A 21,124-nucleotide genomic window follows, 5' to 3' on the forward strand; every position below is an offset into this window, starting at 1 on the left:
ACACATAAACGAATCTGTTTTACGTGGATAAGGCAGCGTAATTCCTGATGGTGAGCCTAGAAACACTTGACGGCGTATTTACGTCGTCAATGATCAGTAACAAGAGCCATATAACAGTTTCTTAGGCTTAGCGAACATATTATGTGTATCGGCTTGGACTTTCAGAGCGTTGCAATACATTCCCCAGTTTCGATTGTAGTCGAATTTCTTTTCCCTCTCTCTCACTAGTTTCTGTGAGTTTATTGTTATTTGTCACTTCTAATCAATGGTGCGTATTATAACCCGGCACAGAAACACTCACATGCAAAAACCATCGTGAAGGCGTCCTCGCTGTCACCTGCTCTTACACGGCTAGCTTAAGGTTGAGGGCAGATTGTCAGTCGAAAATTGGTGATCGCCAGGGTGACTGAGGGCAAAGTAGTTAGCTAAGAGCGACTGTAAGTGACTCAGGAGAAACCGTGCCACTATAGGGACAAACTTTCCACTGATGATAAGAATGCGCTAGAATTCTTTCTATTTAACTTTTGTGAAGGAGATGTCAAGATCGTTAGGAAATGTGAGCTACTCCCTTCCTTCCGCTGTGGAGGAAGCAAACATCGAGCAAGCATTGAACACACACACACACACACACACACACACACACACACACACACACACACACACACACACACACACACACACGCACACACACACACACACACACACACGCACACACACACACACACACACACACACACACACACACCTGCACGGATGCACGCACGCACACCTAACACAGCGCAGCAGGCACGGGAGAAGCATGCACACAGTCTACGATTTTGGTACAGCGGAGCTGCAGTAGCCAAACTTTCTATAGTGTCGAAGTTAATCAACAACAACTACAAGAACAAGCATTTTATGTAAAGGGGGCGGGGGAGGGGTTAACACGAACTCCAGGGTTGGCAGGAACGGGCTGTCGTGAACTGTTTATGTCTATATATATATATATATATATCATGAACGCAGACCTGCGAGAGGAAGCTTTGAGCTCCTGCCTCTTATTTTGCCGCTCTTGTCGTTGTTTTACAGCAATTTCTGCACGGGAGGACACTGCGCGGTTTACGACAATCTGATGTTGGCTGGGAAAAACGTAGACCATCCATCATGTGACCCCTTCTTGAGATGCAAAAAAAAGAAGAAAAAGTAACAAAAAAATGTGTGTAAGAAAATGCAGTAGGTCGATTCTCCGGAGTTGCGTTATCTATCTAGCCATCACTGCTACTGGCCGAAACTTGCTCACTTATTTTTTTCCTTTCACTGTAAGTAGCTTTATGTTTAATGCAAACCCCTTTTTGGAAGCTCAAAGCAGCGTTCTGCGTCCTATTTTTCGTCCTTCCACTCCTTTTTAATTTTGGTTTTATTATTAGCTATGTTGGTGCAGGTTACAAACACTTTTTTCTTCGCATAGCTGCGCACAAGACACCGCAACAACTGTACAAACAAAAAAGGGGAAAATTCAGACAGATTACTTCTGAAGTTCCAAAGCAACAAATTTTCTGGCCAGGTGCAAATGAGGCACCGAATTCACAATTTGTTTTTATTCGCCAGTGCTGTTTGCCAGTGGCCGACTGCCTCCGCTACTGATATGTTCAACATCACGATTGGCTCACATGTGCTCTTAAATATAATAATAGCGTAAGACCTTTTTTTTTTATGAGTACGGATCAGAGGTCTCTGGTGAGTGGCCCATTCCAAACCCAGCGCCCGAAAGCCGGTAAGAGCTGGCGCACTGGATCGCCTCTCTCATACGTATCAGAAGAAAAATACCCTTCACGCCTAGCATAAAACGCATTAACGAAGCTATATCATCGTAAGCATATCTGTTCAAAACGCGTACACGTACACGAGCACGCAGCGTCGACCGCTTCGGAGCTCCGTTGTCTGGCCAGAATACTCCGCAGCTCCACCAATGTGTGACGGGGCGTCAAATAGATGAAAAACAAGCACGATTTATGTACCGACTATTTACAGAGGTAGTCAAGATTGCTGGACACACGCAACGTCCCAGTGATTGTAGTCTTCTTAATTAATCCCAGTAGGCCCGTTTGTAACAATATGCACGATTACAAAAAAGTTCAATCAAAAGTACCACGTTTTACCAAAATGACAAGTACAGTAATCAGATTTAGTGACTAGCATTAATAAACAAGAACGAGGCAGATGTCATCAGTTGAGGCACGACAGGGGCACATCGGCCACTTCAGTAACCTATGGGAAATCGAAAAATAGTAGCGTTAGTCGCTTAACAAAGGAGCACAAGATCGCCTGTTCACGGCACAGGAGGTGCAGGTCGTGCTCTCCCAGTTGCCCGAGCGGTCAGCGCCGGGACTGTGGACGGTCTCACGCCGGCGTCGGGGAAAGGTGTCCTTAAAGCACAATCAAAATTCATTCTTTTCATCTTTAATTCGGCCCTGAAATTAGGTCACCTTCCTTGCTGCTGGTGCAAGGGCCGTCGGTTTGGTAAACCATATATGTAGTAGCTTTGGTGCTCAGACTGTTTCTCATAGTAATACAATTGTTTGTTTTCTTCGAAATGGTTTGTAATAAGCAAAGATGGGGTATAGGCAGGATTGTGTAGCGATACGGCCGCTGCACAAATTCCACTTTTGTAGTATATTGCTATTTCGCCAGGCTGATGGTACAGCAGACATAAGTGTCGTGACGGCACAACTGATAACCAAAACACTTTAGTGCACATAACTCTATCATTTACTTGAACGCAGCAGTCATGAAAGGATCATCAATGTTTTAAACAAAACTCGCAATGAGTTCATGCTTACTGCATTCGCTGTAATTGCTACCCTATTTTTTTTTTTTTCACGTCTTCCTACTCCGCTTATGACCAAAGCGGTTCCGCGAGTGTTTTTTTTTTTTTCCTTTGTGATCAGAACGTAAAATTACTCAATAATTACACTCTGTTACAGTAGTTTTCGTATTTGTGTATGGAAAGGCATCTAATGCACAGCTTAGATTGAGAAAAAAGAAACAGAAAGAAATATCACCTTTGACGCTAGCAGCACCGCTGATACTGTACTGCAAGAGCAGTCAAAATTCACGATCTCCTTGCCCCTTGCACAGTTGCTCACTCCTCTTCCAGCTATCCAGGCCAGCCATGTAGTAGTGCATCCTTCCCGCACGACGATGTTTTCACTCGCAGCATGAATGGACGCACAAATGTGTTCTCCCGCATAGGAAAATCAAGTCGGTGCGTGAGCCAAAAATGAGTATGTCACTCCGTTGACCTGCACATCCTCTGTGCGTTTTATTATTATTATTTTATTTTGCAACGTTTTTACCCCTGCTTGAAGCCCGATATCCACGCTCGCAAAAAGCTCGAGGGCCGACGTGGTTTCACGTTAAACTTTATACTGCGATTGCTGACGTACGAGATCGACTTGAAGTACTGAGAAAGAGACAAATTCCTGCGCCTCGTCGCCTTTGTCAGTGCCGGCGCACTGCCCTGTATCGCCATCTGCTTTCACTCGGCTTCGCCCGCTGCAACAGTGCCGGCGAGCGATGCCGCCAGCGAGTCGTCCGTCTTCGCAAGGGGACTCGGCACGCGCGCTTCCTCGGCAAGCGTGCGCGTGGCCCCCACCCACCTGTTCAGCTGGCGCACGCGGGCGCGCGCATGCGATGAGGCGGCGGCGTCCACGGCCGCGTCGTAATACGCAACAACGGCGGCTCGCGTAACGGTGCGTGTATCGGTGCGTATACACAGAGACGGCCGAGAGGAGGGCGAGAGGGGCCCTCGTTTTACCGGGTTACGGTACCGCGGCCGCCGCTCGTCATGCCGTTATGCAAGGGCCGCGAAGGAAGCGGGCCCGTTCCGAGGCGGCCGCTATAGGTCAAGGCTAGCCGCGCGCGCCGTCGGCTGCAGCGGTCGACGGCTGATCCACTTTCTCCCTTGCATCACCGCGCAACCCCGATTCCCGGAGCCCGCTGGCGGCTACTCGGCTGCCGTATGGAGTCCACACTGGGCCTGCACTCAAGTGTCGCCTTTCCGCGACGACCGCCTGTTCCGTCTTCCGTTACCGAGTCTCTGTGCGTTCTCCGGCCGGCGCCATCTCGGCACCGGCGCCACGTCGTTCTGAGGACGTCGCCGGCGACCTGCGGACCGGAGGCCCCACTGCGACTTACCTATCCGTCACTGCGCTCATGCTCGTCATAGGTGACGCCGCTCGTCCAGGTGTGCGCAATACCACCTAGATATCACAAGGCCTGCATACTCTGCTTTATGACGTCACGCTAATAGAGCCGAAATTTATATTGCCAAGCTCTGCGTGACAAATGCAGTGACGTCAAAATCATCGCAGTTTATTCGGCAGCATTCCCATTAGATTATATGGAAGTCGGCCCTATATCATGACGTCATAAAACGGAGCGTACTACAGGCCTTATGCTATCTAGGTGACTTTGGTGTGCAGCAGCAGCGTGGTCGAACGAATAAATGGTGAGAGACGGTGACCTGTCACAAAAGGAAATAGCTTTGTAATGTCTTCCGAAACTTGATGGCGAAAACTATCGTAAATATTGACGGCGTTTTTCAACCATGCAGATAAAAAGTAACCGAACACTTGATTTCATTGTACCTATTCTACGACGCCGAACGGCAAAGACGGTTTGAAAGCGTGCCGAATAAAGGCCTCCCACACGCGAGTACCCTACATTAGGAGTGTCCCACCGCGTGGTGGAACGAGAGATAGAGAGAGATATATATACATATGAAGAGGAAAGGCAGGGAGGTTAAGCAGATACTAGTATCCGTTTGGCTACCCTACACTGGTGTTGGGAGATAGGGATAAAAAGAAGACAGAGGAACGGATAAAAAAATGCACCCACAGGGACACGCACACGAAGGGCGTTCCAGTTAGAGACGTTCACAGAGTCCCGTAGATCGCAAAAAATGCAGTAGCGCTTGCACGGCCTTCTTCTATAAAATTATGTCCTGTCGATGGTGTAGAATTCCTTCTTCCGATAGTGGTCGGTCGTCCAGCTGGTTGAGCTCGTGGCGAAGGGATTCCCTCTGTGGACTGTGCTGCGGGCAGTCGCACAAAATATGGCCAATCGATTCTTCACGGCAGCAGCGGTCACAGGTTGCGGTGTCGCCCAACCACAGTCGATACGAAAGCGCGGCGTCCCCACGGCGGAGCTTTGATGGGACTCGAAGGCTTAATGTGGGATCAAGGGAGTACAGTCGGGAATTCGTGATATGTGGCTCATTACATTGCGACGTGGTGCACTGGCGAGCAAGCAGGCGGAGCTTCCGTGCTGCGTCAGTTTTAGAAAGTGGTATTCGTACGCGGTGGTCCTCAGTATGGGCTGAACGGGCAGCTTGATCGGCCCGTTCATTGCCGATAATCCCTCAGTGGCTCGGAAACCGATGGAAGGTTATTTCATGGCCTGGATCACTTATATGGTTCATCGTCTCAGCAATCTGAAATACTAACTGTTCGTGCGATCCGCGTCGTCATTATATCCGGCCTAAGTTACTGGTGGTGGTATAAAGGTGGTGTTCGCTCAACCTGGCAGTTTTCCGCCTGATTGCCTTTTCACAAACACAGGTGAAAATGAACAGTAGCTCAGGAAATTGGTGTCACGGAAACACAGATGCAAGTCGCTAAGCGTCCAGTGATTCCGTGTCACGCGACGAGCACGCGTGACACTTCGTTCCGCGGCGCGGCTTACGGTAGCAGAGCTCGTAGCGCCCTCTACCACCCTTCACTACATCGGTGATGAACCACCATATATATATATATATATATATATAGTTTTTATGCAAAGAAAAGTGAAGCTTGCGACAGAAGGAGGTAGGGGTGCCAGAGGGTTTCTACATCAACATACAGCTCCTAGGTCTTTTCTGTTCTGGCACGTTGCCGTGAGACAAAAATGCAAACGGGCTTGTTATACGGAAGCGTCATGCCGAGAGCCCCGCAAGCGTGTCTACACCGCCCTTTTAACCAGATGTAAACGGGACAAGGCAGCAAGCCTTCTGACTACTTGACAGCGCAGTCTCTAGGCAACTTCTGAGTAGCACGGTATGAGCGCACATGTTCCGCCCATTGCTTTGTATCGATAGAGCATGCGATCACCGGATCAGCTCGTTACCAGTGCATGGATATCCGCTGCGGGTGAACTACATTGCTCCATTTCTAAAAAGCAGAGATATGGGCATTTGTGGCACTGTTTCTGACAGCGCTGGGGGCCGATTCGTGAGCGTCGTCTTCTCGTTACTAAGGCCACCGCCACTTGATGCTGTCGGCATTCGTGGGAGAACCAGGGTGTGACACTGCGTCATACCTGATTTATGAGTTGTGAAAGTCGGCGTCTGTCACAAGAGACAGACAAGTCATATCGAGAGGGCGCCGCACTGCGACACGAACGCTGAAGGCGGTCGGCCTAGCGGTCGGCACGCGGTGACTGCACGTAAAGCAATCATTTGAAATCAACTATTCTCACTCTTGATGGTAGGCACAGGGCCCTGCAAGATATCGCCATTACCTCGTATGCGGATGCGAAATACAGTCCTGCACGACGGCAATATCCACAGTAGACTTTCGCTTCTTATCTTAATCTCTCTCACATTTCTATTTCCACATTTAATCTTTCCTTAATCATTCACAGCATCGTTTTGGACCTGCGTAAGTTTTATTGCGATAACAGTTGTTCGAGGCGCGTTCTCGCTGTCGCCATTGGTACCGTCGTCGGCATTGTCATGGTGTACCGCTATGGATGGCGCATGCGCGGTTCGCGCGCAGAGTATTAGAGGGCCTGCAGAGATGCGGAGTGCGTCTGGCTGCAACAACGATAAAGCAAAGTGTACGCAACATCAACGTTCCGCTCAATCAGCTCAGTGACTGAGCCACGACAGCATCCTGCCTTCCACAGCTGGCATGGGCGTTGTGCGCACGCGTACTATATAAACACTCAAGCGCTGCTACTAAGCTGCTAGGCGTATGCTCTGGTCTAAGTGGAAAGGACAGTAAATGTCAAGCTGACGTTATCTAATATTTCGCTGGATGCTCCCTAAAGCCGACGGTTTTCCGCCGGCCTTATCTCGTGCACCATCGAGGTGCGACGCTTCCATGCACCGATAATGGTGGCGCTCCTCTTCAAGCCAGCGTTGTGGGACGCCCGGTATAACTGCCAGGGCGCCGTTACTTCTGCTCATCAGCAGTTACCTTTAGTGCCGCATCGCGCCATGCCGCGCAACCCGCGTATAGTTAGAGAATGATCCGAAAAGTTCGTGCGCAATGCTAAACCTCGCTGTCGCTGTGAAGAATTCGCCCTTCGGGCGAAACTCCCAAAATTTGTAAATTAAATAAACATTTTTTTCTCGTTAATTCAAGCAAGGAGAGGCGCACACTAAAGGCACAAAGCCCGACAAAAGTCTCAGCCGAATGAATTATTTGTCGCTGCAGTGGCACGCGTGCGTGCGCGCGTGTGTGTGTGAGTGTGTGTGTGTGTGTGAGCGTGCGTTTTCTGGAAAAAAGAAATAACAAATCGCAGAGTTGAGATGCCGTTCGGCGTATCTGCTGTGGTTACCGCCTCGCTCTCCGACCCCGAGCGGTTACGCCAACCGCATTCCGCCGCGCCAGCATACGAGTGAGCGCCACGCGCGGCGTCAAACCAGCGCGCGTCTCAATGCAGCCGACGCTGTCTCTCCGACCGAGGCAAGCCCTGCACCGCTCAAGGCCGGTAGAAAAAAGAATCGCTGCTCGGCATGGAATACTGCGAAACTAAGCGTGCCACGGAGGATATATAGGACAGGAGCACTGGTCGAGCTGCTGTGAGCAATCGATCACGAAGCAAGAGAAAAAAAAAAGTCTTCGCTTTCACTGACGCAAGTGCTCGGGCGAAGCGTGCGGAAGGGAAGTGGCACACGGCACAGCTCCTTTATGCTAGCTGAGTTGTAAAGCGCCCGGTGCTGGTGAGTGCTGCTATCCTGCGAGTTTCTAGTCGCCATATATTTGCACGCGCTTCTCGAAGTTTGTCATTTTCTTTGTTGGTATTGTTGCCGCTGCCGCTGTTGCTACCTGCACGAAAGGTGTTGCAAAAAAGAAAAAAAAAAGAAAAGAAATTCTCGCAGCTTAGAAATCACTTCGTGAGCTGGAGTGTATAGTTTATTTTCTCTAGTAAATAGAGAAAAGGCACGAAATGCATAGTCTACCCTTCTCTGATAACTCACCGTGGTGGCTCAATCGCTATGGTGCTCTGCTGCCAAGCATGAATTCGATCAATGGTTCGATTCCCGACGGCAGGAGGTACATTATTATGGATACATTATGCGACAAGGCACGTGTGTTTAAATTTTACGTGTACTTTAAAGAATTCCTGTTGTTCAGAATTTATCCAGAGCTCTCCAATACGACGTCTCTCTGTAGTATGTGTTGGTTTGAAGAAATAAACTCAATAGACCAATCAAACAAACCTGCCCCCCAAACGGGTCGCACTTTAGCGAGTTTGACCATTCACAAATAAAGCATACACAGACAAGAACGAGGGACATGCGAACTTAACATTCGTGTAGCTCTCGTATCCAAGTGTGTAACAAGGAATTATTATGCTGGACGCACTTCATTAACGCCAACTAAACGAAAACTCCGGTGGCGTGCTAGCATTCGGCCTTCTCACTTTGCACTATTGCAGGCACTTTTCTTCGTTACCACGTCTGTCTTACCTTCTCTCAGCCTTCCTGTAGCAACGTTTTCCCGCAATATTTTGGTGGCGCGGGCAGGGGCGTTTCTTTTTACGTCTCCCGCTGTTTCTCTGGCTCGTCGTGTTATTGTCTCCGTATCAGCGTCTTCTGGTAAACAATACGAGTCTTCACGCGGGTGATGTGCAGTTCACCGCTCTTTCGGCGTCGACGCGTAGGAGGTTGTGTCTTCCACGTGACAAACAACACTCAGCATGACATCTTTCGTTCCCCGGTTTGTCCTAAACACCACCTGCTGCGACTTGCTGCACGTCTAAAGCAAGGAGAGAAAAAAATGCCGAGGGCGCGCGTACGCCAAAGGTAAATTGATCGTGGCGGCCTCCAATCCGTCACAACCAAACCCGCGGCAAATGTTTTGGCGCAGCTGGGGGAATTGGAGGAGCGCGTCGCAATAGTGGCGACTGCGCGGCTTTGACACCCTACACGGGCTATACGTTCCAACGGCTCATCGCTGCGATGTTTCAATGGCCTTATCAGATAAGCTTTTTTTTTTTTTTCAACTTCTACCCGCGTGACCTTGGCTCAACGTGAAAATACGCCGGGGGAGAGCGCCGGCTAGAAACGCCGCTCCTCCGGAGCTGTCGATCAATATGTACACAGCGACGCTATAGCGAAGCGCAAACGCCAGTGCGAAAAAGAAAGCAAGAACGTATAAAAAGGAAAAAAAAAAGAGCTGGTATCTCAGCTGACTGCATTCGCTTACCCCGAATGTTTGTACACGCGTGTGCTGGCACCTGCGCGTGCCATTCGAGAAGTTCACTTTCTCTCCCGCGGGAGAAGCCAGGCGTGAGAAAAACACGATGAATCACAGTGCCAAGTTGCCCCTTCGTTTTACTTCTTTTTTTTCGATGCTGCTGAGAGTGTGCATGCAGAGCCCAGCCTTCGTTCTGAGGTCTCGTCGACTGCCAGCCGGTATTTTCGCATTCGGCCGCTAGAGTGCTGTGTCAACGATTTGGAGTCAAAGCTTCATACAAGGGCGAGTCTTGGCCCACGCATTCGACGGGCGGATCTCAAATCGAGCAAACATTTGAAAGGGGGAGCCGAATCACAGCAAGCAACGCTCTGCGCCTTGAGAACGGAAAGCGACATGCTTTGGTGCGCACACACGCGAGTTCAAAAGACCTTGCTTGACTCTCCGAGCACCACAGAAAACTGAGCGCAACGAGCGAGATCCCACTTGCTTCTAGCACTAACGCATGCTAAAATTCCATCGCCGGGCTGACTCAGCTACGAACTTGTACCGCTGCTGGGCACGAGACCTCATGACTCCATTGCCTAGTTACTTGGCAACCATATTTATATCTAAATAATTGCGAAAATGTCCGTGTATTGAGATTTCGCCTGTACGTCTAATAATGCCAGAGCGCCGCACTTATTGCGAAGGCTTCCGCACCCGCCGCGGTGACTCAGTGACTGTAAGGCGCTCTGCTGCTGGGCATGAGGTCGCGGGTTCGATGCCCGGTCACGGGGGCCACGTTCCGATGGGGGCGAGATGCAAACACGCTCGTGTATACCGGGCTTTCGGTTGACGCCCCAGGCTATCGGAATTATTCCGGAGCTCCCACTACCCCGGCGTCTCTCGCAGCCGCATGTGTTGCTTCGAAAGATTCAATCTCAGCAATGTTATTTTATCAGCCTTCTGAAACTGAATTCCTCGCAGCCGTGGAATATTGCTTGCACACCAGCACCTCTTATTCACAAAAAGTTCTTAAGCTATACCTATATTTGTAAAAGCAGATGTCAGCCAACCGTGATGTTGGACATTACACTAGCGAAGGCAGACGACCAACGGCAAATAGCAGTTACAAACGAAAACCTTCGTGAATTCGGCCCCAGGTCCAGGGCACTGATGTGCGCTGCATGGCATGCCAATGACCACTGTTATTGACCTCACCATTCTATATATATAATCCACGTAGTTGAAGGACGCATCATATCCTGTGAGAGGCGCTAAACTCTTTTATTATGATCTTTTTTTTAAATAGAGATGCACTGCAATGTCCTCGCTAATTTCGAGGATTCATTAGAAGTCATAAGAAGATGCAACAGTTCATGTGTGTCGAAATTTACAGCTCATCACCGCTAATTGAACGACTACAGAACATGCAGTCGCTCGCGTTCTGCATACGTGCTTCAAGCTACGGAGCGTGCCTGACTGATTTGGTACCGTGAATAAGCATGCCGAAGTTGGGACACTGCTGCTCACAGGCGTAAACAACTCTGGTTCCAATTCTGGATCTCATTATAGATTGCGGAGACCATAAAATTGTCTCGTTAGGCCTCAGCACTCTCCAGGCAACGCAAACAGTAATTCAAAACTTCATTCTTTCATCTTTCATGTTATGAAACAAAACTTTAATTCAGAAAAATTCTTGCGTTCGTGCCTGTGCTAGTTTCTGTTGTGTTTCGCCTGCGTGTTATTGTGCAGCAAAGCTAATTTACAACACTGTGAGCCCCAGTACTGCCCCTCAATCTCATAATGAAATTAATGCGCTTTCTGCAACGCAAATATTTCATGGCGTGCTGCGGTATAGTGTACATGTGTTCTCTTATCTGTGGAGATGTATCTGAAGCATAATATGTGTTATCAAAAAATAAAGGCATTCTTTAATAAGGGCTGGAAACGTTTAATGGAGGCGGTGGAGACTTGGCTACATCACTAGTATGTTGCCCCCGATGACATACAGGGTGTTTCAGCGAACACTTTCAAAAATTTTTAAAGGTTGCCTGTGGCAGATATCACATTTCTAGTTCATGCGCCGGTCTACTCGAAGCGGCGGACACTACTTGCACAAATAAAGGATATGCAAAATCGACTAATTAACAAGAATTCGATAAATAGCTTTTTAGCAAATTATCTTATGACCCATGCATATTGCAATTTATAAATTCTAGCAGTGGACTTCGCAAGGCGGATCCACTTCGAACGAATTCTCAGGACGACACCAGTTTCGAGATATAAATTCGCGAACTTTGCGGAAAAATGGATCGGTGTTCCAGTTACTTGTGTGCTTCAGTGCATGAAACGACGTTTTGTTAACAAATCAACCGGAACGCCAATGCATTTCTCCGCAAAGTTCGGGAATTTATATCTCGAAACTAGTGTCATCTTGAAAATTAGTTCAAATCCGTCTTGCGAACTCCACGGCTAGAATTTGTAAATTGCAATATAGGCTATAATGTAATGAGTTTAAAAATTAATTAGTCTTTCTTAATTATATAGTCGATTTTGAATCTCAATCTTTTGTGCAAGTGTTGTCCGCCGCTTCGAGTAGAACAGCTCATGAACTAGAATTGTGATATCCGTCAAAGGCAACTTTTAAAGATTTTGAAAGTGTTCGCTGAAGCGCCCTGTATATGATGCCATGTTCACACACTGTACATGCAAAGCGCACAAGTAACAAGCGCAGCCGTACACGGTGGCAAGTATCTAGAGCGGCTGGTTCAGACCAGTATTCACCAGGAAGAACAATAGCGCCTTCGTTGCGCGCAAAGCACTAGCAGCGCTGCTTCAAGGTAAAAAAAAAATTTACATGCAGCTTGAAGGAACTGCCACGTAAATTTTAAATTTTTTATGCTGATTTGAGGGCTGCTCTTGCACCATGCATGGCGTAAGACATCGCGCACATTGCGCACAGTACAGAGTGGCGATCGCATTTATTGCACTTTGCGTCCGATGTAATAATAATAATAATATTTGGGGTTTTACGTGCCAAAACCACTTTCTGATTATGAGGCACGCCGTAGTGGAGGACTCCGGAAATTTTGACCGCCTGGGGTTCTTTAACGTGCACCTAAATCTAAGCACACGGGTGTTTTCGCATTTCGCCCCCATCGAAATGCGGCCGCCGTGGCCGGGATTCGATCCCGCGACCTCGCGTCCAATGTAGTTCGTGTAGGCGACGCTTAAGCGAGTGCAGCTTTAACTTCTACACGGTCATGCCTTCAACGGCCACTCGACATGCGAGGATCACATTTTGGGTATGTGTTAACAAACATTTGAGTAAAAGGGATAGATTTAGTAGAAGAATGTCGACCCTCTCGTCTACCCTGCGGGGCGCTGTTGAAGATGGAGGAACGAGGCGGTTTGAGGCACATTATACATTCGATAGAAGGAGAGGTTAGACCCGGACTTAAGTTTTGAACATATGCAGTGAATTTGTATGTGTTGTACATTGCGGACATCCACACGACTTCCTCTTCCGGCTCCTTGAAAGTGACTGGTTTATTATTAATTATTATCATTATCATTATTGTTGTGGCTTTTGTTGTTGTTACTCGAAAGGAAGAGGTTCCCGGGTTTCCTTTACGCGTATTTATTAGTATTACTATTACGTGAAAAAGAGTAACCGTCACCACTTTATGTGACTAAATATCCTTCTTTTATTTTCATCTCAATAATTTCACGAAATATCCCTTTCTTTCTTCCTTTTCTTCTTTCTTTCTTTCTTTCTTTCTTCCTTCATTCCTTTTTTCAACGGCAACACGTGTCCAGCACGTGGCCAACACGTGACGACTTCGCACAATTTGTCGAGAGTCGTGTAACAACTACAGCGGTCGATAACGATTGGTTTCGGCACATTCTATTGTGACAATAGTCCATTTCGTTATCGTTCGAACTCAGCAGAGAACAAATTTTCACTACGATTACGTGAAACATTCCGCTTATGTATGCGTTCTACGTCTGGTCGTGACCAGCCGTATCTATAGATGATAACTTTTACTTATAAATCTACTCACAGTATCCTCAAACCAAATTCGACTAAGGGTATTATTACTTAATCTATGGCGTTTAGGGCTGAAAGCAGTGTCATTTCCGTCATTCAGCTTACATGGCAGAGCTGAAGGGAGCGTTTTGCAGAAACGCACCACAGGTAACTATGTGATGCAAAGTGAGGAGCCCATGCAGAGAAACAAGATACCTGAAGCAAAATGGTCATCTTCTGACGCCCCCAAACAGCTAGTACTAAGAAAGAAACAAAGAAAGAAAGAAAGAAAGAAAGAAAGAAAGAAAGAAAGAAAGAAAGAAAGAAAGAAAGAAAGAACGCCGAAGATAGTCAAGCATGCAGTGTAGCCCATGCACTTTTGGCGAAAACTGTATAACCTGTGTCATCCCCCCCCCACACACACAAAACATAAAAATAGAAAATAAGGCCTTATGATGAAGCTATTGTCGTGGACACTGGCCTGTTCGGGTAGCGTAGAATGTCTAGAGGGCGTAGAGTCATCTATACTTCCAAAGCAATCCGACCACGGCTGCCAGTTGGATGACCTTTTGGGGGGACAGTGTAGCGGTCATACATGAAGCAATCGAGCTCGTTATAACAAGGTTGTGGCCTGTGACGGGTTACATTCTGCAAGAGCATGCCGCCTGCTCTAGCGGTAGAAGGGCACCGGCCGGAGAGCGCTCGTTCCTATATAACATCGCCGGAGATTTGGTGAGGAGGCGCAGTGCGCTGTTTCCCCCGCGGGGATCCCTCGCACGTACCGGTATCGGTGGCGCCCATCGATATTAGCAGTGCGTGCCGACCCACATACACGTGATGCAAGTCGCCAGCCTCGTTTGATAAGGCTATTGGAATGGCATTTGTTTACGGGCGTGAGAACTACCGCGCTAAAGCAACGTATGCAACAGCGAAGCGCTAAGAAAGAACAAAGAAACAGAAACAAAAAGGAGATTTCCAGTAGTAGTGTTTTGTCAAAGGGCAGCATCACGAAATGAGGTGCAAGGACAGGTCGCAGCGTCGTTTCTGTAATTGTGCAGAATACGCGGGCCTCTGTATATGTGATTTCATCAACACCCCAGTGCGATTGCGTTCGTTTGTACACGACAGAGCGACGCGCTCTTTGTAATTACGCTCACGCGTATCTCCCGAGTGTGTCGGCGCACGTGTAAAGGTTTTCGGCGCGTGCTGTGAAACGTCTCTTTCACGCCTTCGTGTCACATCGCGGTTCTCTTTTGCGAGGACATCGTGAGTATGAATTTGCTAGGCTGGTCTTACCATGCTGGCGAGGGCCAGTCGCGCTCGTCTCCGCAATCCGTGTTGAAAGGCGCGGAATTGTTTTTTTCCTTCTTCCTTTCTTTCTTTCTTTCTTTCTTTCTTTCTTTCTCCAGAAAATACGCGCCGCATTCTTAACGCATATGCAGCGTATGACAGCAATGCCGGCCAGTCAACCTTTGGGGTACAACAGGCTGGAATAAAATTTACAGTTTTTGCCATCTCTGTTTTAGGCCGTTTTACTTGCCTTGTGGCTCCGCGGAACGTCAATACCTGAAATTATGGCTTTTTTGAAGCGCTGCCATACATTGTTATTCGGCGTTTTTCAACGAGCACACAAGTAATTAACACTCCCCAGTTTATCCTTTTGATGAAATTACTTTCGGTTTTTGGTTGCATTTGTCATTCTTTAGTATTTGGATTGTAGTCTCACAGAAAACCAAAAGTCGGCCGTCAATCAGCGAAACACTGTCACCTGTAGCGTATACCGGAGTTCGCGAAGCGAATGGCGCCGTTTATCGTGGGCTTTTACTGCTGCTAAGCTGTTTCAGCTGCAGACCTCTTTGGTGACAGCAATGACTCAGTGCATTGTGTCGAGTCACGTGATTATCAACTCACTGTTGCGCCTCGGTGACGCAGACCTCCGTCTTCGACGTATGCTCCACCGCGAGCACCGTTTGAGCTTTCGCGTTGTACTATACTGATACCGAGCGTACATTTTATTTGCGTTCGCAGTGGCTGGCTTTGTGCTCAAGCGCCAGTTAGCAGCGCCAGGCGCGTCATGCTACCCCATAAAGCCGTGCACGCGGTGAAACTGCCATCATCAAAATGTCTAGATTGATGTAAGCCGTGTAGCTGATGTAATTGGTCTTTCTAGAGGCGGAAGCGTCACTGAGGCATCAGAGTTTTGTCTGTGTCCGCACAAGCCCACTAGAGAGATACCACGACGAGCTACAGAGTTTCAGACTAAGCTACCGTACAGTAAGCGAGCGCCTGCGCGCTCGTTGCCATTTCGGAAGGTGATGCCTTCCGTGTGCATGTACGCGTCTGGTAGCCGAAACGCTACCAGACGCGCAAACGCAGCTGTCCCCCAGGTCAATTAAGTTGTCATATTCAAATATATATCAAACGCAGGAATGCTATCTTTACGTAATCTAGGGCTAAAGCAATATGAACGAAGCTTGTCAAGAACAGAAGTTATAATGACTGCCGAGATTTCTTTTTTTTTTATAGTGATCAATTTTTTCACAAAAGAAATATTGCTGAAAATCGGTAAATATGAAGAAAAACAAACACGAAGCGCCAAGTTTACAACGCCGCAACTCTGCCCCAATTCTGTAAGCATCAAAAGTGCACAAAGCCAATGCACTAGTTTACAGCGTGGAATCGTTATGATGATAACGTGGGTTTCGCTAAAGTGCTGTTGGCAGAACATGTTTGTTTTTAGGCAATGTTTAATAATTTTATTACTTTTGCGCTCACGCATGCCGTTTATAGAACTGCAAGATATATTTTTCTTGGGCGTGTATCAATGTTATACGAGCTGTAAACTTGGTTCTTCAGTTTTCTTAATTTATATTATTTTTGAAAATTTTGCAAGAAGTTTAGTTATTATTATTATTATTATTATTATTATTATTATTATTATTATTATTATTATTATTATTATTATTATTATTATTATTATTATTATTATTATTACCGTGAAATACCATCTAGTTCATATTTACCGCCCACTTATCAAGTTTTCCGACGAGACCACGATCCTCCACCTAAATCAAAGGGCGGCGGGGTCCTGATTGCGATCAATCGATCATTCGGATCCGTTCGGCGCCGTGATTTAGAATGTGCAAGAGAATGTGTCTGGGCGGAGATTTTTGGTGCTGGTAGCAATAAGCTATTAGAAGGGAATTTCTATGTTGCGGCTGATATGAATGTTGAGATGTACATGACTATTCCAGCCATAAAAAAAATTTTATATCGGCCCATGCTAACCATAGAATACTGATAATTGGTGGTTTTAATACCCCTGGCATTTCCTGGCAAACTGGTGAAATTTCAACCCATTCTTTTTTACTTATCGGCCATGTGCAACTCGTTATTTTATTTTATATATTTTACGTGTCTGTGCCAATTTAACAATATCCTGTATTCTTGTGGCAATGTACTAGACCCATGAGTTAGTAACGCAGAAGCTGTGAGTGTGTCGCGTGGCGACTTTCCCCTTGTTAAGCGACATAAATATGATCTCCCGCTTCATATCGCATTACAATTCGCCATACCTAGTAGCAGGATATTAAAGGATACAGCAACACATCAGTCTTTAAATTTCTCAAGTAGAGATTACGCGAGTTTCCACCATTATCTTAATAATGCGGACTGGTCTTCAGTAGTAGAACTAAGAGATGTCAATGACCAAGTCACGGCATTCACGAATATTATTCACGATGGAATTAAGAACCTTATACCACTAAAAGGTGATAAACGCTCTAAATTTCCCCAGTGGTTTTCTGTTGAACTGAAAACAGCTTTGAAGCTTAAAGACCGTGCTCACAGGAAGGCACGGCGTACAAATCAGGAGCACTGGCATATAGATTTTAACATGTACAGGGCACTCTCTAAACGTATTTACAAGCCTGATCATTCAATCTATATGGCACATGTGCAAGCTAGTACTTCTAAAAATTCAAAGTCTTTCTGGAGACACGTTCGTGAACAGTCATCCAGCAATACAAAACAAGATATCTCTATACTTAGCGGTGACAGCCAACCTGTTCCATATGTCGCGGGCGCCTTCTCCCTACACTTCGAGTCTGTGTACGGTGAAGGGTACAGTGACGGAGCTTTCCAATCCCCCTTCCCTAGATTCAAGTCTATCGGTCTCAGGGGAACTTGTCTTTGAGCGCATAAAATGCTTAAAACTGCCTTTTTGGAGTGGTCCTGATGACATTCCACCTGCTTTGTTAGGACGTAAAGGTCTTTGCTTGTTCCAGTGCTTGCTTGCATTTTTGTATTTTTAATTCAGCTTTAAAGACGAACACGTTTCCAAAGGCTTGAAAAACAGCGCGGTTCGTTCCCGTCTTTAAGTCAAGGGTAAAAACTTCTGCGAGTAACTAGAGGCCTATTTCTCTCCTATGCGCAGCATCTAAATTATTCGAGTCAACTCTGCACTCAATAATTTCATCTGCTATTAAAAATACTATCATTCCTCAGCAGCATGGATTCATATAGCAACGCTCCACAACTACCAACCTCGCTTCATGATGCATGCCTCTCAAGCAGTGTATAAGAAAGTACAGCTGGATGTCATTTATTTTGACCTCAGTAAGCCATTTGATGTCGTATGCTACAAAATACTCCTTCAAAAGTTGACACAACTTGATCTGCACTATTTTGTCACGCGTATCGCCAGGAAAAAGTTGCGTGAGTACGGCAAGGCTTTAAATGTTTCTACGAACTAAATGTTTCTTAAAACCTTAAATGTTTCTACGAATACGAACTGTTAACAGTTCGTATTCACCCCCTGGCTATGTCACTTCCGGTGTTCCACAAGGCAGCGTTTTAGGACCCTTACTATTTCTAATATACATCAACGATCTGCTACTAACATATCTTCTTCCATCCGTCTTTTTGCTGACGATTGCATAATTTACCACACCATTAATTCTATCGACGACCACATCGCACTTCAAAATGACCTCAAAAATGTTTCTGATTGGTGTAGTACCTGGCAAATGCATCTTAACGAATCTAAATGTAACGTTATCACTTTTAGCCCTAAGCATGCAAATTCTAAGTTCACCTACTTTCTTAACTGTTCTCAGGTCTTGGAAGCATCTTCATATAAATCTCTCGGAGTTCACCTCGCTCCTAACCTGTCCTGGGCATCCCACGTCACCGCGATTTGCGCCAAAGCCTCACGAACGTTGGGGTATTTACGAAGAAACTTAAAAAACGCCCCAACCAGCATCCGGAAGCTTGAATATGCAACATTTCTCCGGCCTCAACTAGAATTTGCAAGGTCTGTGTGGTCGCCTCATCAAAAATATCTAATCAATATGCTAGAAGCCGTACAGAACAGAGTAACACGTTTTATTTCTTGCGATTATAACTATTCTAATAGCGTAACTGAGATTAAACAGAATCACGACATCATTTCATTTGAAACTCGCCATTGCATCGTACTTCTCTGTTTGTTCCAAAAAAATTTAATTAAATTATGGGGTTTTACGTGCCAAAACCGCTTTCTCATTATAAGGCACGCCGTAGTGGAGGACTCCGGAAATTTCGACTACCTGGGGTTCTTTAACGTGCACTTAAATCGAAGTGCACGGGTATTTTCGCCCCCATCGAAATGGGGCCGCCGTGGCCGGGATTCGATCCCGCGACCTCGTGCTCAGCAGCCCAACACCATAGCCACTGAGCAACCACGGCGGGTTCTGTTTGTTCCACGAGTACATCCATGGTAATAGGCTGTCTACGCTACCTCTCGAAAGGCCTTTGCGCATGTCAAAACGCCTCCATAACAATTTCAGTTACTTGCGCATCTTCGGTCACACATTAACCTTGAACAGTTCTGCGCTTCCACGTGCCATTTCTCTGTGGAACGATTTGGCCGATACTATCGTTCCCTTAACAAACCATTATTCCTTCCGCAACCAAGCCAGCAGTCATCTTTCAATAAGACCCTTTTAATCTGTTCACCGACTTGTTGCTTTTCATTGTTATTTCTCAGTTGCATTCTGGTTTGCACTGCGCATCAGTTACATTTTGAAAGTATGGTGTACCTCTTGTGCTTGAATGCTTTGTATTAGAAATGTATAAGTGCCACTTGTTACATAATATGTTTACTAGCTCTTATAGTACTCTTTCCGTTTATGCCCCCCTTACGTCATGCTCCTATGGGGGCCTGTAAAGTATTTGTAAATAACTAAATAAATAAATAAATAAAATACTCCTTCAAAAGTTGACACAACTTGATCTGCCCCACTTTGTCACAGCGTTGATAAGAAGCTACCTCAGCGACCGGTAGTGCTACGTTAGCTTAAATGATCAGTCATCAGAACTTTATGCGGTTACAGATGGAGTTCCTCAAGGGTCTGTCCTGGGCCCTCTTCTTTTCTCGCTGTTTATTAACGACGTTTCGGCAGTCATTCACACTCTTGAATTTTGTTACATGCTGATGACGAGAAAGTTTTCACAGCCGGCAAAGAATGTTAATAATTGCGCCGCTCTTCAGAAGGACATTACGAACCTTGCGTCATGGTGCGCTGAAAACAAGCTGGTCATAAATGCATCAAAAACGAAAGTTGTAGTAAGCTTCACACGGAAGACTAACGGGAGTTTATTTCCCTATAGCGTTAAAGACGTTCTCCTGCCAAGAGCTCGGGGAACGAAGGAACTTGGAGTTTACTTCGGTAGCTCTCCGAGTTTCCCGCCCCACGCTCAACAGACGGGGCAGCGCGCACTTCGAACGCTCGGCACAGGATGTCGGGTGACGAGAGGCTTCAAACAACCTGGGCCATTTGTAACTTTATATAACAGCGTATGCTTTCCAGTTTTTGGGTACGCCTCCGTCGTTTCGAGCGGCACTTGTAGGTCAAATTGGGAACTTCTCGAAAATGTGCAAAAAAAAGTTCACATCTATATTTAAAGATCGATTCTGTCAAAAGCCTTCCATCTCTATAGAGCTAACACAGACCCTCACGTTACCTACCCTCACCTGTAGACGCAATAAATCGGATGTTCTTTTTCTTCACAATTTAATACATGGAAAAATTTGCTGCTCTGACTTGCTTTCTGATGTGCGCTTTTACATCCCGCAGAAAGGCACCTTTCGACTTTCCGATTTTCGTGACCCTCTGTCTAGGGTGCCGGCGACATACAACGCCCATTCACAGTGGCTGGATATCTTCATGCGTAATTTTAATATTTTCCTGGAAGGAGTTGCAGAGGAATTTCAATAACTGAACAAAAACTCTCATATCTTGTGCGTTCCGTCATTCTGTAATCCTTTCTTCTGTTTCTCCTGTTTTGCTTTGTATTCTCTTTGTGTAGACATTTTGTGCTCTGTTAAAATCTGTATTCGCGAAATTATCATTATTATTATTTTTTATGTGTGCGCGCGTGCGTATGTGTACATGTGTGTGTGGGCGTGCACTGTTTTTCCTGTGCATCGTTTTGCCAAGTGCACCAGCACCAAGACCCTCGAGGCTATTCCTGGGCATTTTAACAAACACTTTTGATTGATTGATTATTATTATTATTATTTGTTTTGAAAACATATGTACATTTGACAAGAAAGGGTAAGCGAGGAACAGGCTGGGCCACTGGAAGGGGCACAACGCCTTCCTACTCTTCAGAAAGGAGGGGA

General features: G+C 46.4%; 1 protein-coding gene across 1 annotated transcript in view; it reads left to right on the forward strand.

Annotated features, from left to right (window-relative positions):
* The window catches only part of LOC142582441 (nose resistant to fluoxetine protein 6-like), a 98,882-nt gene that overhangs the window by 11,150 nt on the left and 66,608 nt on the right, over positions 1–21,124 (forward strand). The window lies entirely within an intron of this gene.

This window comes from Dermacentor variabilis, chromosome 1 (genome assembly GCF_050947875.1).
Source record: "Dermacentor variabilis isolate Ectoservices chromosome 1, ASM5094787v1, whole genome shotgun sequence".
Taxonomy (NCBI): domain Eukaryota; kingdom Metazoa; phylum Arthropoda; class Arachnida; order Ixodida; family Ixodidae; genus Dermacentor; species Dermacentor variabilis.